Below are 16,207 nucleotides of genomic sequence, written 5' to 3' on the forward strand. Positions count from 1 at the left end.
TCCCTCATGAGGCCAGCTCTGTGGCGTGGTTCTTGGAGTTGTTCCAAGCTCTGGGGCCCCTGTGTACTCATCTGTGAAATGGAGTCTGTGCGGCTCTCTCCCCTGAGGTAGCAAGTGTGATGGAGCCTGGAAGGCAATTGTGTGTGAGACCATAACAGCGGCGGTAGCTGCAGCTTGAAGGCAGGTTGGAAGGAAGAAAATTGGAATCAGAGAAGGGAAGACAATCTCAGAGAAAAACCTATAGGGAGGAAGCCTCTAGAAGGCCCATATTCCTCACCTAAAGCCGTATTCAGCTTGGGCTGGGTGTGTAAAGAGCAGGGGCGTGAGGACCCAGGCGCCCTGGTTGAGAGTGGCCACGGTGAGACTGTCCTTACCGCTCTCCTACCAACTGCCCTCACTGGCCCCTGCCCCTGGCGAAGCAAAGCAGAGAGAAGTCACAGTTGGATACCTTGGGCCATTCTGCCTTGAATGAGAAGAAATAGTCTTTGGCTCCAATTAATTAAGCAAACTGATAGAAATTCCCCTCTTAAGTCACACTTTGCATATCCATAATCTCTGCACTACATTTTCTGTATACTTTACCCCTGGGTAAAAATTGGTGAGCATTTAAATGCTTCCTCACATAATCTTGCTAAAGCACACTCTTGCTATAAATATTCATGCCACTGACAAAACATTTGCAAGCTTTCCCCAAAGGTGAAATGTGTGTAATGTACTTTGTCTTCTGGGTATAAATATTATCCAATACATTTTGGTTAATATGAATACACTAATTATTCCTGTAACCCTTTTTAAAAGGGTCATCTCCATGATGTGAATTTTTAAAAAATTTAATTACAGTAATTGGATACTTAATCTAATTAAAATTTGCTTTATCTTTAATGGGAATTTTTCTAAAGAGGCAGAATGACAATTGGCTTTTTGATAATGACTGTTTTCTTTCTGCAGAGGGATCAAGTTGGTGCAAACTGGAAGACCAGGCCGTTTTCTGTCTGCCGTGCCTTTCTCCTTAACGACTCACTGACGGGGGGTTCAGTTACTGAAGAGGGTGGAGGAAAGGACGAGGGGAATCTTTTCGGTTTCAACAGATAAAGCTGCTCCCCTTTCTAGGAAGCAGCCTTCTGTTCCCCTGGACCTGTGATCAGTCCTCTTGGGCACTTGATCTAAACCTGCTGGACCAGGGTCCCTCACAGGGTGAGCTGGAGCTGGGGGAGCAGCCTCTCCACGCTGCTGCGGGGGCCATGGTGCTGGAAGGAGTTGTAGCGGATCTTATAAGCGGGCCACTCATACTTCATTGGTCCACCCTTGAGCTCACCTGAAGACGGTTTCTGTACACAAGTTGGGGTCCTGTGTTTCTCTGTATCAGGCCATTCTCTGGCTTGGGGAGTAAGCGTGGCCTGCTGGAGAGCAATCACCCACAGAGCAACTCTCAGATACTGAGCTGGAAGGTCAACACTCAGCCTCCTTGCTCTTTAGGTGGGCAACCTGAAGGGTTCTCTGTGCATTCGTTCCGAGGCATCCCAGTGGGATTGAGCTCCAGTTGCTCCAGCTGTAACCTGCTCATTTATGTATCCATTTGGGGGCTTCTCCTTCCTGTCTCACATTCTGACTTTCTCATTGTGCCTCTTGAGATCATCTTCCAAATATAATAATGCACCTAAACTCTTGTCTTGGAATCTGTTTTAGGGGAGCCCAAACTAAGGCAGATGCAAGGTTGTGGTTTCCAGGTGAAATTTTCTGTACCATGTGGAATAGGCCTGTCTGAAGGAGGAGAGACTGAAGCCAGCAGAAATGAGCAGAAAGGAGATAGAAAGAGAGCCAGCCTGGTGGTGCTGAATCCTGGCTCCACCTCCCAAGACTGTCCTGCTCCTCCTCTCATTCTGTGAGCTGCCCTGGACCCTTCCCAGCCATGTGAGCCAATGCATTCCTCCCACTTTTTGGTACATATTAAGCTTACTTGAGTTGGATTTCTATTTCTTCCAACTGAAAACATCATGACTTGCAAAGAATAAGTGAGTTTGCATGGACAGCACTTAGAATAGAGCTTGCCTCAGATTAAATGCTACTACCATGACCACTACTACTATTATTAAGTGCTTATTGTTATGATTCAGTGTCTGATCTGCTTCCAGAGGGGTGCATCAAGGACCTAGAGCCTAGAAAAGAGTCTCTCTCTCTCTCTCTTTCTCTCTCTCTCTCCCTCTCTCACGCACAAACCCAGCTTAATTCTACCTAATTTCCTCCCTTTTGTCTTTTTTTCATAACTTAATTGTGTTGATGCCCACTTTCTCTCTCCCTGGGAGATATTTATGCAGTCAATAACTATAGAGTTACTATCTTTTGTCGATCACTAACAATGACCAATTAAATATTACTCTATTCTGCTTAAGGGGCACCTTGGTTTTGCTATCATTGTTACCGAGTCTGCGTGGCATGGACACACTGCTCAGTGTGAATGCTTGGACGGGCTTTATCGTGCTGGAGCTGGTGAGCTGTAAATGGTGTTCAGTAGAAACTCGTGCGCCGCTGGGCTTCCTTCCGTGTTTGCTCTTACTTTTATTTTCAAATATATTTTTAACTATTTTGAGAGTAAAATACATACTCAAATATGTTTTAACTATTATTTTAAATCCTCACCCGAGGACATTTTTCTATTTATCTTCAAATGGAGTGGGAGGGAGGGAGGGAGGGAGGGAGGGAGGGAAGGAGGGAGGGAGAGAGAGAGAAACATTGATGTGAGAGACACATTGACTGGTTGCCTCCTGCATGACCCCGACAAGGGCCGGGTCGAACCGTAACCAAGGTACGTGCCCATGACTGGAATCGAACCCGCGACTCTTTGGTTCACAGGCCGACACTCTAACCACTGAGCCAAACCGGCCAGGGCTATTTTAACTATTTTGAGAATAAAACACATTATGTGGCTTATACTAAATTTGAATATATTGACAATTCCTGATGTACTAGTTAGGTTAACTCATTTTTTTTTTTTTAAGTAATCTAAGGATAAAGATTCTTCTGCCATTTCCATAAATATTTGTTGATTTTTTATAAATGTGTCCATAAAAGATTATAACTTTGGCCTGGCTTGTGTGAATCAATGGTTGAGCATCGACCCATGTACCAAGAGGTCCCCAGTTTAAATCCTGCTTGGTCGGGGCACACGCCCAGGTTGTGGACCAAATCCCCAGTGGAGGACATGCAGGAGGTGGCCAATTGATGTTCTTTCTCATTGATGTTTTTCTATATCTCTGGTCCTTCTTCTGTCTCTAAAATCAATAAAGAAAAAAATTAGGGGGCATGAACGGGAGGAGGGTGCCAATGGGGGGGCATCAGTAATAAAAAATAATTAAATAAAAAAATACATTCTGATCTCATTTTTCATGTTGATAGAAATGATTCTATCTATGTTTCAACATTAAGAATGATCACTTTTAGTATGAGAACTTATGTCTACGTGTATTACTATGGTAAATTATGATTCTTAATTTTAAATCATCCTTGCACTTCTGGTATGAATTTCACTTGGTAGTTGTAATATCTAAAAGTATACTGCCAACTTCTATTTGCTAATATTTTATTTAAAATTTTTGCTTTGTTATTTAAAAGTGAAATTAATCTGTAGTAGTTTTATCTTGTTCAGTTTTGCTATCAATATTTTACTAGCTTTGTGAGTGAAAAGGGTGAAGGGATTAAGAAGTACAAATTGCCAGTTAGAAAAACAGTCACAGAAATGTCAAGTACAGCACAGGGAATACAGTCAATAATATTGTAATAATTATGTATGGTGTCAGATGGGTACTGGATTTATCCGGGTGATCACTTTGTAAGTTGTGTCTAATGACTACCTTTTACACCTGAAACTTATATAACATTGTATGCCAACTGTAATTGAAATTGTTTAATTAAAAAAAATTTTTTTACTAGCTTTGTAACAAATAACCTGGAGATTTCTTTTTCTTTGTATTCACTGAAACAGTTCAATGTCAGAATTATTTGTTCCTCACAGGTATGAATGAATTCACTTGTGACACTGTGTGTGTATACATACAGGAGAAACATTTTTTTGGCAATTTGATCAATGTCTCCCATGATTGTTAACATGTCTTTAGTCAATTTGGGTAATAACATTTCCCTAGAAATAATTTTATACAATTTTACAAATACATTAACTTAGAGTGAAATTATAAAATTATGATTATTTTAATTTTGTACATATTTGTGGTTATTTCCCTGTTTTGTATGCTTGTGCTTCTTTGCTTTTTATCTGATTAATCAATAATTTATTTTATTTTAGTCCTTTCATCAATTAGTTAATACATTGTTCTTAATGAATTAATTTTTTATTTTTATTAATTTCTTCTTACTACTTTTCTTAGGGTGATTTTGTTATTTTTTTCTAATTTCTTTAGTTGGATGCTTAAGTCATTTATTGTAATTGTTTACTGTCTAATTTTTTTTTTAATCCTCACCCGAGTACATTTTTCCATTTTTTTTTTTTGTTCAGATAGAATGAGAGGGAGAGAGAGAAAGAGAAACATCAACGTGAAAGGGACACATCGAGTGGCTGCCACCCGTACGACCCAACCAGGGCCGGGGACAAACTGCAACCAAGGTACGTGCCCTTAGCGAGAAACGAACCCGGGTCTCTCTGGACTGCAGGCCGATGCTCTAACCACTGAGCCATACCGGCTAGGGCTACTGTCTAATTTTTAATGTGTGGCTGACACAATGCTTATTGAATATATATGTGCTATTCCCCTACATATTACAGTGTCCCTTGAAGTTTGGTTTCAGCCATGTGACTAGTTTTAGCCAATGGACTGTGAGCAGAAATGATGTATGTTTTGTCTGGGTTGAGATAGCTAAAAGCCAATGAGTTTGCTCCCTCCTCTTCCTTCCACTTTTACGGCAGTTTTGTAGGCCATGTGTTTCAGATGGCCCAGCTACAAGGCAGAGGATTCTCTATCAGCCTGCATGGAGCATGAACAAGAAATAGACTTTATTGTGTTAGCCTCTGCAATTTGGGTGTTTGCCTGTTTTGCTAGCTATTACTTACCTTGTCTAACAATCTATTTGAGACAATGACTCTTCCTCTGAATATAGCTTTAGACATATCCAGAGGTTTTGATGTGTAATTAAAATAATGATTTATTTTTTCCTGCTCAGAGATAATATGTACCAATTCCCCTTTGTACAGTCCCACAGCTATAGGATACATCTGTTCAGTCTAGTTCTTCAAATTCCAGTCTGGCCCTGGCCGGTTCGGTTCCCGCTAAGGGCGCGTACCTCGGTTGCAGTTTGTCCCCGGCCCTGGTCGGTTGTGTGGGTGGCAGCCACTCGATGTGTTCCTTTCACATCGATGTTTCTCTCTCTCTCTGTTCCTCTCTCTCCCTCCCACTCTACCTGAACAAAAAATGGAAAAATGTCCTCGGGTGAGGATAAAAAACAAACAAACAAACAAATTCCAGTCTGGCCAGGACTCCAGGTCCTCCCGCTCCCCTTAAGTCAGTCTATAAATGCAAACTGTGATTGCCCACCAGGCCCCTCCCTGCCTGACGCATCTGCTCCTGACCTGCTTCTGCTCCAGTGCCATTCCCCACTAGGTTACCAATTCTTGGCTCTTTTTCTCCTTCACAAGCCTGCTTCTCCTCCTTTGGTCTTGGAATTTGAAGTCCATCTGTCTGATGTTTTGAGGCTTTCCTCCAAGACTAGCTTGGATTCAGCTCACTCCCTTCAGAGGGCCTGAGGCGGCTGGTGCCCCAACCCAGCCCTGCCTGGCCAGCGCAGGAAGGAAGGGTGGAGGGATGCCATCCTCAGGTTTCCCTTTGGACCCCACCCACTCTCATTCCTCCTCCTTCTCATGTTCCCTCTGTTGAGGATCAGATGTACGTGTTGCACTGAGTAGGTGCTTGGGGAGGTCTAGGTAGTCTCGGCTTGGCATAATGAGGACTTTTTGCAGCTCCATTGCGGGGCTCGAGTGGGGATGGAGATGTAGTGTCACCACCACCATTTTCACAGCTTTGCAACAATCTGTATTCTTGGGCCCTTTTCTTAAGAGGGAGTGTGGGGCCCTGGCCAGTTTGGCTCAGCGGTTGGTGAGTCGGCCTGCGGTCCAGAGAGACCTGGGTTCAGTTCCCGCTAAGGGCATGTACCTCGGTTGCAGTTTGTCTCCGGCCCTGGTTGGTCGAGCAGGTGGCAGCCACTCGATGTATCCCTTTCACATCGATGTTTCTCTATCTCTTCCTCTCCCTTCCTCCCACTCTACCTGAACAAAAAGATGAAAAAATGTCCTCGGGTGAGGATTAAAAAAAAAAAAAAGAGGGAGTATGGGAATGCATATGTTTTATAATGTAAACAATATGCACTGACAGGATTGCATGAATAAAAGATGAATAAATAAAGTACAGGAATAAATAAGCTTCTACCTTGGCCTTGCTCTGAGTGGTGAGGCAAATAGTAGGAACATCACACAGTAGGACAGGACAGGGCAGCCGGTGGCTGCTGCCTCAGGCTTCTTCCTCACTAGAGGCTGGGTGGCCTCCCTGACCACACTGTTCCCTCGAGCCCCTCTGTCCTAACTGGCCACCCACATCCTACATTAGGAGCTGACTTTTTCAGAAAAATCACAAGACAGATACTAATTAGCATTGCGACCTCTAGCCCGTCATCATCCTTCCCTCCTGTGACCCTCCAGGCCTTGGTTTCCCATCTATAAGTGAAAGGATTAGGCTAGATGTCCTCTGAGTCCTTCAGGAACGAGCTTTCATAGTTCCTCTTAGCAGAGGGTCGGTGTGATGTGCCCTATTTCTGGGCCTGTTTTCTAATACATGAAGTGGGGTTCTGATGGGAGGTCTCAGACAGCTCTTCCCTCTCTGGTGCTCTGATAGGTGGCTCTGACCCCCCTACGTCCTTCTAGATTTCCACAGCAGGGGCACCCCCTGCCCCTCCCCTCTTTGGTGCAGCCAGCTCTGGCTCGGGCCTGATCTCTGGGCTGGCAGTCCTTGGGCAGATTGGAGCAGCATACCCAGGCTTCCCTGCTGGACCTGACAGGTCAGTCAGTCCCTGTGGCCACCTGTCTCCTTGACTGGCCTGGTCCAGCATGACAGAGGGGCCAGATATTTCCTGCCCAAGGGGCCACACTCCCCACAGCCCTGTTCTGTGCTTGCTCCTCTGTGCTGGTCAGGGAGCAAGTACCTAAGGTGGGGAGTTGGGAAAGAGGGATCAAAAGATACAGAGGGATCAGTACTCTGAAGGAGTGTGAGAGGGCTTGGGAGGCCAAAGGAAGCTGCAGGGAATCAGGGAGGCCGAGGACCTTTTGTCTGGGACGAAGGAGCAGGAGAGAGGGGCTTTCCTAGGATGGGCTTCTGGCTTGGGCTCAAACGCAGGCTGGGCAGCCTTCTCAGTTGCTCCTCTGTCCTCCCAGCAGATGGCAGTGTGCGTATGGGAACCAAAGCGATGACAGCTTCTGGGATTGCCCGAGGGCGATTTTACAGGCTAGCGAGTAGGAAGAGGACCACTGTCCTTGTGATGACCAGATAAAGGATTCTCTAGCCTGCTGAAGAGTCACCAACCACCCTGGTGAGCTGCTGAGGGAGGCTTGTCCAGGAGAGCGGACCCGATGGTGGCGGGTGCCCTCTGTCTCCCAAGGGCTAGATCCACCCTGCCCTGACCAGTGCTTGGGCTCCTGTGGGCCTGGCTGGGATTAGGATTGGTCACAGGCCCTTAGGGCACCCCCACGTAGGGAAGCCCACCCCTGTGTAGCCAGCTCTGTGGCTGCAGTTTGTCCCCAGCTCTCAGGTTAAAGCTGCTTCTGGGTAGCTTCCCCCTGTCTGTTCTATCCTGTCTCCTGGGCCCTGCAGCATGGCTGGGTTGTGTGGGCCTCAGCTGGTTCTCAGTGGCCCTTGAAGCTCAGCCTCACTGACCTGGCCCCTGCTCCCGACACAATTCTATATGTCCCCCACAGTGCGCTGAAAACAGGGCCCACAGAAGCAGACAGTGGCTCTTGTTCCACCCCCGGAGCCCCAGTCGAGAGTGTAGAGAAGGCTAGCAGATGGGCAGTGATGGGCTTCACCTGACTTTGGTTCTGTGAGGCCTCTTCTGTTTTACTCGGGGATTTTTGGTGAAAAGGGAACAGAATAGCCCAAAGAAGGGTGGCAAATAAGCAGGGAATCTGAGACTTCCAGCTGCCCGAAGACAGGACCCTCCTGGTGCAAGGTGCCAAAAGCCTGACTTGAAACTGGTCCCAGACCCCTGGTGTCTGGAGGACCTCAGCGACAGGTCTTCACAGTGCTCACTGCAGTGCTCAGTCCTAACCCGACCGGGCCACTCCTGTGTGCCTACTTCTCCTCTTCCATGCATCATTGGTGTGTGTTCTGAGTTTGCAGCTCCATTTTACTCATAATTTCTCCATTTTAGCTTCCGGTAACCTTCCATGGCCCTTCAGAACTCACGACCCTGTACTCAGCTTCCAGGCCTTTCCGGATATGCCTTTTTTACCTTCTACTCCTGCTACGAACTGATTTTCTCCACATTTTATGACCCAGGCTCCAAAGCAAGCATCTGATTTGCCATCTCCTAGTCAGATACCAAGCTCCTATTTTATTGGCTGTATTGGGGGATTGCAAAGTTCACACTTGTTGCCTGGAGAGAGCAATTGCACAGGTGATAGAATGCCAGGAGGCTACTTACAGGTGGGCAAGTGGTACCCCACACAAGGTGCCTGGCTGAGGGGCAAGTGGGGGCTGTCATTCCATCTGCCCTCCTTGGCAGCCATGCAGTTTCACTCGGGGCTGCATCAGCCCAGAGGAAGGGAGGAGGGGTGCCTTTGGCAGAAGAGAAGTGGTCCTGTCATGTGTCGGGTACTATGATTAGCACATAATCTTTTGATTTCTTAGGACAATGCATCTTGTATCTCTTTCCATTCCACCCTGTATCAGCTAGCTTTTGCTGCATAACAAACCAACCCTCCCTGATATGGACTGAATGTTTGAGTCTCCTCCAAATTCACATGTTGAAGCCCCATACACCCATTTTAATGGCATTTGGAGGTGGGACCTTTGGGAGATAATTAAGTCATAAGAGTGGAGGCCTCAAGAATGAGATTGTTAACTTAATAAGAAGAGTCACGCCCCGGCTGGTTTGGCTCAGCGGTTAGAGCGTCGGCCTGCGGTCCAGAGAGACCCGGGTTTGGTTCCCGCTAAGGGCATGTACCTCGGTTGGCTGCTTTTAAAGTTTGTTTCTGGCCCTGGTTGGTTGTGTGGTGGCAGCCACTTGATGTGTCCCTTTCACGTCGATGTTTCACTCTCTCTCTCTCTCTGTTCCTCTCTCTCCCTCCCACTCTACCTGAACAAAAACTGGAAAAATGTCCTCAGGTGAGGATAAAAAATAAAAAGAAGTCACAAGAGAGTCCATCTCTCTCTTCTGCATGTGAGGTCACAACAAGAAGGTGGCCATCTACAAACCAGAAAGAGAATGCTCATCAGGGACCAAATCAGCCAGCACCTTGATCATGGGCTTCCCAGCTACCAGAATTGTGAGAAAAAAAATGTTGGTTGTTTAAGTCACCTGACTATGGTATTTTGTTATAGCAGCTTAAGCTAAGACACTCCTCCAAATTAGTGACTTAATGTAACAACCATTGTGATTGCTCATGAGTCCATGGGCTGGCTGGTTCTGCTGATTTGGCCCCAGATTCATTGATCTAGGCCAAGCTTCCTCATGTGTCTGTCTTTGGCTAGAGGCTTAGAGAGGGGCTAGATGACCCAGGATGGCATCATTCACTTGGCCGACAGTTCTGCTTTTAAAGGTTGGCTGGCTGTTAGTTGGAAAAACAGGGGCAACTGGGTTACATGTCTCTTATCAACCAGCAAGATAGTCTGGAATTGTTCACATGGAAGCTCAAGGTTCAAACAAAGCACATGGAAGCATGTTTTTGTTTTTTTAATTTGTTTTCTTTATTGATTTTAGAGAGAGAGGAAGGGAGAGGGAGAGAGATAGAAACACTGATGAGAGAGCATCGATTGGCCACCTCCTGCATGCCCCTCACTGGAGATTTGGCCCACAACCTGGGCATGTGACCTGACTGGGAATTGAACAGGCGAACTCTTGGTACATGGGTTGATGCTCAACCACTGAGCAACACCGGGCAAGACCTTTTGGGTACAGGTTTAGAATCTGCACAATGTCTCTTCTGCCATATTCTTTTGGCTAAGTAACAAAACCACCCAGGATTCAAGAGATAGGAAAAAGACTCTTGATGGGAGATGCTACAAGTTACATTTCAAAAGGGTGAAAAGAAGAAGTATAATCTGCAACCATTTCTACAACCTACTACACACCACTAACTCTGACCATGAGGTTCCATTGCAAGCAGGGACATGGTGACCGGAGAGGGGACCTAAGTGTAGCCCAAGGGAGCTCTTGTGGGTAGAAACACATAGGACTGCTCCTAAGCCTTGTACACAGATCTAACATTCTTAGATATCGTCTGGGTATTGGGTGGGGGCAGGAAACCATGGAACTTCTTGTTCACTAAGTTCCCTGTCTTTGCTCTCACAATTCATATAACAAAATTCTCATAGCCGTCAATGACTTCCTGAAACTCATGCCCCCAGAACACACTCTTAGCCAACATGGGTGGTGGAGTGAGAGGCTCTGATGTCTATGGGAGGGTCCACTTAACCCTGACCTCTGTCTCAGCCTCTTTTCTCCATCTGCACAAGGCTCCACTCCCCATCTTCACACGACTTTCCAGCCCTTGCCTAGATACACACTCTTGACCCTGTCCTTCCCTAAACTACTTCACCTGTTGAGGTCTTATTCTCTAGTATTTCCTGGTGACCACATTTTTTGCGGTGTTCACATTTCCTTGCACCTAGAAACTCTTCACGTTCTCTTTTCCTAGAAATGTTTCAGTCTTCTCCTGGCTTCAGTTCCTCTTGATCCTTTCATTGAAGCATTATTTTTACCACTGTCTTGCCAACACACTCAAGTCAAGCCACCTCTGTTTTCCCACTGCCCTTGTTGGTAAACTTCCAATCCTGTGTCAGTCCAAGCCTCCATCTTTCCTTCCCTGCCTCCAGGGAGCCGAGTACTGCTGGGGACAATCACCCAAACACAAGGAAGAGAGTCCTGCAAACAATGGCCTTTTTCTGCCAGGCGGTCAGTACTGCCCGTTCTTCCCTCTGTTGGTCCCCAGTGTCTCTGTCTCCTGCTTTCCACAGAAACTATTTCAGATTTTTCTCCCTCTTCTCTAACTTCCCTCTTATTCACTCATATCAGAAAACCCTAGGAATAGAAATTTTCATATGGCAACTCTTTTGATGGCCTTCTCTACCAATAACAAATTGCAACCTTTCCCAGTGTATTAGCTCTGATCTAATTAGTTATCCAACCCCCGCTCTTCCTTCCTCTCCTAGTGAGCCACGTTGAAGATATGCCCACACTCATCATCTGTCTAGGTTTGGCCTAGAGGGGACACTGCCATGTAGCTGAGGTGAGGTTCTGGGTGCCATGTGGGGGCTCCCACCCAAGGCAAGATAGGGCAAGCTAAATAAGACCTGATTTCGGGAAAATTTAAATTTTGTGCATTAGGAACACACAGAAAACACTCAAAGTCCACAAAGATAGCATCAGGAACAGAGTTTGGGTTGTGGAGCAAGAGTTTAGAGTCACATGAGAGAGCATCACAAGGAAAAGCAGATGAAGAAGGAACAAGGGAGAGCGGGATGATTTCTCAGGGCAGCCTTGGAAGACCCAGGTATTCTTTCTTGGCTTTTTGGTGCCATATGTCAAAGGGATGGGGGTATAGATTGATTTAAATGTGTGGGAGAAGTAGGGTGAAACCAGGTTTCCCCTGGATTCTCCCAGAGGAAAAGAAAGTGTTCCTAAGAAAAGAGGAGGTAGGTGGGGTCTTCTGCTTTCCTTCCTGGCCCATTCCCCCCATTGACAAAGGCACTGAGCTGTCCATGGTACCTTTCCTTTCTGGTTGTGACAACCAGACTGCAGGCAGGAGAAGGGAGAGGGTCCGGGGATTGTGACGGGATGTGTTGCACACCCAGGGTATCCTGCAGCACAGTGTGTGGCATGCAATAGGATCTCAGCTAATATTTGTGGAATGAATGATCCATGAATCAGGACACTCATACAAGTGTGGGCATATCTGGAAGATGATTGGTCCTTTTGTTGCTTTCTTCCACCCAGATGAGGCTATTTGCATCCTGGCTTCATGAAGACTCTTGCTCTGTGTGTGATCCCAAAGGCCAGATGAGTTCTATCCTGTTCATATCACACCAGACCAATGCTAGCAAAGCAGAGTCCTCTCCCTCCCACCATCTCATCCCAGGAGGTAGTATGCTTTTGTGGGAGGAGTTCTGGACTCAGAATTACACACTGGTGTCATGGTCCCTTCATTATCACTGACTCGTTGACTGAGCTTGGAAAGGGCACCTGTTCTTGGGGCCTCAGTTTCCCCCTGGGAATAATGATCTCTATTTTTATAGGGCCATCACAAAATTAAATAATCTAAGGAATTGAAAGAGTTTTACAGATCATAAAACATGGTGCATGGGGGAAGGACTGTGATGGTAAGGATACCAGATGTAGCATCCAAGATAAGATAAGGTCTTAAAATATGCAAGTTCTGTGAGAGCAGAGCAAGGGGGTGATTCTTTTCTGTATCCCCCAGGACACAGTAAGGGAAGGACATAGATGCCAAGTAAGTCATTGAATGGCACTTAACTTCTTTCTTCAAAAGATCCTAGAAGTAACACAGATATGGAGGTTTTAGGTCCAAGGAAGGTGAGACTCTCCATCACCTGCTATTCCCCAGGGATTAGCTGTTCTTCCTTTGACTCCCATCCACCCATCCCTCTGAGCCTCAAGAAAACTGCCTGGAGTCTGAAGTCTCCAACTTCACCAAGTGCCTCTTCTGAACCTTGCCACCATGGACTGCTATCACTACTGTGAGCAATGTGGCTAGCTACCCAAAGGGAGAGAAATGCAGTGTCAGTATCTGCTAATCAACCACTCCCTTATGGACACGCTACTCAATGCAAAGCCGAAAGCAATAATTATGCTAACTACATCCATCTCTTATTATTGGAATCTATTCAGTGGGGTAGCTATAATTATTACATAGCTATGTGTCATTTTACAGTTTTCAATTTCTTAGTTATATGTGACCAAAACTTAATATATAAATTATCTTCCAACCCACTGATTCATACCATGCATGAGACCATGAGGTGCCCTCTGGAGTTGCTGTACCAGTGCCCACATGCTTTTCCTTCCCTCCACAGCTGGCCACTGAGGATGCCCAACCTCAGCCCTGGGCACTGTCATGGGCAGTGTTAAGAGAAGAGAAGAAGCTGAAGCTTAGGTGGCTGGGAGAGGACAGATTTGACCTGGCCCCGGAGAGCAGACCTGGGGCTCGGAAAGAAAGGACTCCAAGGGCTCTCTGATGTTAGTGGACATTCTACAGCCTCTTTATAGCTGGTCTAGATGGAGAACACGCATCCAGGAGGCTCTACTCTTGCAACCTCGTCACGGTGGCTCATGGCATGATGGTTCTGCTCAACCTCTTCTCCCTTCCTCTGCTCCGCCAAAGTATCTCCCTGTCCTAATGCTTGGCCCCAGCCATGCAGCCCAGGTCTATCCCACACACACCCCCATACACACCCTCCAGCCATGTCTAGCCCCATATTTGACTCTAAGAATGAACCTGTGGGGCAGATTGGGAGAAGAGACTGTGAGGAGCCTCAGCCAAGCATTCGATGGCTGAGCAGTGTCCAGCCAGCCCGTTTCTGCACACCATTCTGATGCTGGAGCCTAGGTACCCCTGTGATCAGTCCTTTATTTATATGCTGATTTAATAACTATTAATGGAGCACACAATATGTATCAAGTGCTGTTAAACCACACGTGTTGATTGAAACATGAGATACTTACAGGGACATTTGGGTAATAGGTAAAGTGTCAGGGCTAGATGCCTACGGAGTCAGAGCTCTTGGTCTTCCAAAGACGGCACTGGGTGCCACTTACTTGCCCTGTAATTTGCGTAAATTATTTAATTTCTGTACCTCATTTTCCTACTGTGTAATATGGAAAGGGTAATACTAATGGTAATGGTATGGTAAGAATTAAATAAAATAATAGGTTGAATCATGTAAGCTTACAACCAGTTGGCCATATTTGAACTACAAAAACACTAATTTTATGTGGTTTAACCTAACAAAGTGCTTAGTACAGGGGCTGGTACAGAACAACTGCTTAGTATGTGGCAGCTTTGTGTCTTATCATCCAGATGGTGCGGGCCTAAATGAGCTCTCGTACCTCAACTGTGTATTTCTAACATTTGGAGGTAACATTCTTTCTAGCACCCAGGAAGGTTTTTGTTTTTTTATAAATATGTTTTTATTGACTTTTAGGGAGAGGGAGATAGAAACTTTAATGTGAGAGAGGAACATTGATCAGCTGCCTCCTGCATGCCCACCCCTGGGGATCGAGCCCACAACTCGGGCATGTGCCCTGACCAGGAATCGAACCAGGACCTCTCAGTCCATGGGACAATGCTCGATCCACTGAGTCACACCGGCCACCGGGTGCACCCAGGAAGGTTTAGACTCAAAGTTTACATACTCGGCAGCTCAGTTCTACTCAGTTTTGGGGACAGTCATGGTAGAGCACTCAGTGATGGACGCCGGGTAAAGACCAGCCAAGGAGCCACCCAGTGGTGTCTAGGAGTTAGCACTTCATTCGGTCTTTTTCAAAGTGGTACGTGTCAGTTAAACATAAAGTTAACTATTAATGCTAATTAATACTCTCAATTACTTTGAGTTTTATTTCTAGGAAATCATAATGGAATGGGAATTAGCTCTATACCTAATCATAGATAATGTGTCCATTAATCACAAACATACATTCTTAAGTGCCAGGAAGAGGCAGAAGCAGGAGCATGTTGACCAAGAGCCGGGAAGAGTGCAGTCCTCGGTCCTCTAGGGGCAAGAGGGACACTGGGAGGTGGGCAGAGAGTCTGTTTTCCGGAAAGCTTGAATCCAGGAGGAACACCAGGCCTGGAAGCCAGGGCTCTAGGCAAAGCCCTTCTTTCTCTGCATCTTTTTCTCTTGAATGACCTACTCAGGCAGCTCTGTCCCTGGAAACATCAAAGGCTCCGCCAGCAACCAGCCACCCAACCTTGTGTCCAGAGCTTCTCCCGCAGCGGAACTGGCCTCTGCTCCGGTGCCCAGAGGTGAGAAGCACCTGTCGTCTTTTCCATGAATGCCTGCCAGCAAGGCGGGCTTCCCAGAGCTTCCTGGGTTTTCGCAGGGCCCCTAGGGCTCTGTTGCATTCCCTCCATCTAGGACACAATTCCTAGTTTCCAAGGAAGTGAGGCAAGGCTGCTAGCCCTGTAGTCCCCTGGGGCCTTCTGGCTTGGCAGAGCACACCTGTACCCATACCTGGGGCAGCTGCGAGCCCCTTCCTCTTTCCCACAGCCCCTCCCCCAGCAGGTTTCCGGTCATGAGAAAGAACATGGTGGGGACCCTGAATCTCCTTTGGCTTTTAACGAGGAGGCTGCACTCTTATCTGTAGTGCCAGCGCGCTGAGTGGCAGAGAGAAAGCAGGAATACACTGGGTTTGCCAGTCACTGCCACAGAGCAGGGAAGTCCCACCCAACATGTTGCACGTGGAAGCCGTAGAGGCTCAGAGAAGGGGAGGGCGCACCCAAGGTCACACAGCACGTCTCTTTTCCTCGCTCTAATAAGCTTTTCTTTCCACAATTTTGTGCTAAGTGCCAAACCGTAGGCCACCCCCAGAGAAGAAGAAGAAGAGAACCAATCTCAAAGTCTGTATCTCAGCCATAGAACCCTCTGTGTTATGAGGCCCTAGGGAAATGCAAGCCCCCCCCCTCCAGGTTTGAAGTGAGGAGGCCCCCCTCTCGAAAAATCAGTTAAAATGCCCTCCTTTATGCACATGCCAACTTTGACTTCAAAAAGACTTTATTCCCAAGGATAAACAACCCCATGTTTGTGTAATATAATTAAGTGAAGGCATCTTTAAATGTCATAGTAGCTTGTGCCCGTTTCAAATTGTTATGCATCAACAGAACTTAACGAGATAGCCAAGCCTTCTCCGTGCTGTGAGACCGAGATAAGCCACAGCACTGTGGGCCCTTTAATAGATTGCCAAAATAAAGCATTTTCTATGC

This window comes from Molossus molossus, unplaced genomic scaffold (genome assembly GCF_014108415.1).
Source record: "Molossus molossus isolate mMolMol1 unplaced genomic scaffold, mMolMol1.p scaffold_m16_p_13, whole genome shotgun sequence".
In the NCBI taxonomy this organism is placed as follows: Eukaryota; Metazoa; Chordata; class Mammalia; order Chiroptera; family Molossidae; genus Molossus; species Molossus molossus.